Here is a 1742-nt window from a genome sequence, read left to right on the forward strand (position 1 = left end):
TGTTTGAAAGAAGATGAAACAGAGACAACATAAAGGCGAGTAGAGAAGGAGTCATGGAACAGCTGACCATGTGATTATCTGACAACAGGTTGAGGTAACATGATGGGCTCGGCAGTAGCTGGGTCCAGTGTAGTGTTGCTAGTTGACTTCCTGAGCACTGCCGAGGACACCTTGAGCAACACATTGTACCTTCTCAGGAGCGCTCGCTGTGTGCAGCCCTCTCACTCTGACATCTGTCCGTTAGCTCATGTTGACATGGATCCTGTGTGTGCACACGCGTGTGCTGACCATCAGACCATTAAAGGGAGATTTCACTCATCTGCATGAAGCTGTGTATCTTTAGAAACCTGCTCCTGCTTTCTGCCCTGATTTTCCCCGCAGACGGGAAAGCTCCAGATTTCTTTTCTGAGGAGGAAAAAATCCTCATTTCATCGGAGGCTGTTTTAGTTCGAGGGGGTGAAACTACATCGTGCTTTTGACCCTCTGAAGCTACAAACCTGTTGAAGGTCAGTGGGCGGGGCCTCACTGTCACAATCTAAAATCTGATATGGATGACGAGGATTTAGGAATCGGAAGTTTTTCTACCAGCCGCAATATAGCGGCGAGCAGTTGAGGCTGATGGAGGAACGGGGGGCGGCGCTGAAGACGAGGAGCCCGGGCCGGCTCGAGTTGAGGCGGGCTGGTGCTGTCGGTGGTTTGTCTTTGGACACAGGCAGAGAATCTGTTTGAATTCCTAAAATGCCGATTCCTTCTGAAATGTGGGAAACGGCCGAGGGAAACGTGCGGATGTGTTGTAGAACGTAAACAGAGCGCTTTAGCTTCAGTGGGAGTGGCCTGCAGTGCATTCTGGGAGCACAGCTGGCAGCGACTCTAACATTTATTTCACATGTCTCCTACACGTATGACCAAAGGTCAAGGTTCATGTTTCCACGGGTGAAGTGTCCTTTAAGAAAATAAAAAAACACTTTTTGTTTTTCCTTCTGTGAAGCTGTTGGAGCTGTTCTTCTGTTTTTGTTCGCTCTGTGGTTCATGAAGGAGGATGTGATGATCGACTGGATCAAAGGCGGCTGTAAGATCCAGAAGGATGAGAAGTGATGGGGTACCGGTGTCTGCTGCCATCAGAAGGTCCTTAGTGACCCGGACCAAAGCAGTTCCTGTTCTATGGCCAGGACAGAAACCAGACTGGAGTTTTTCAAACACATTATTGTGAGTGAGCTGATCTTGAAGTTGTGCTGCAACAGTTTTCTCCAGAGCCTTGGAAAGAAACGGGAGATTGGAGATGGGCCTGTAGTTGAACAGAACTTGTGGATCCAGGGGGGGTTTTTCCAGTAGTGGTCTGATGACAGCAGGTTTGAATGCAGGTGGGATATGGGCAGCCAGGAGGGAGAGGTTTCTGATGGTAGTGATGAGTGTAGAGATGGCAGACATGTTGGACTTCAGTAGGGCTGAGGGGAAAGGCTCCAGTGCACAGGTGGATGGCTTCAGTTCTCTGACCATGGCCTCCACCTCTTCCTGTGGGACACTGCAGAAGGAGCAGAGGGGCTGGACAGTCTCAGGGAGTGGGTGGACACTTTGATGGGTTGATGCAGGAGTGGTGGACAGGTGTGAACGGATGTTGTCTCACGTGCATGTTGCACCTGTCCTCTGTGTCCTCAGAGTGGCAGGGTGAAGGGGCTTTGAGAAGATGGTTTATTGTTTCAAAGAGTTGTTTGGAGTCACCGGGGCTGTTATTGATGATGCTG

This window comes from Symphodus melops (assembly GCF_947650265.1).
Source record: "Symphodus melops genome assembly, chromosome: 4".
NCBI lineage: Eukaryota > Metazoa > Chordata > Actinopteri > Labriformes > Labridae > Symphodus > Symphodus melops.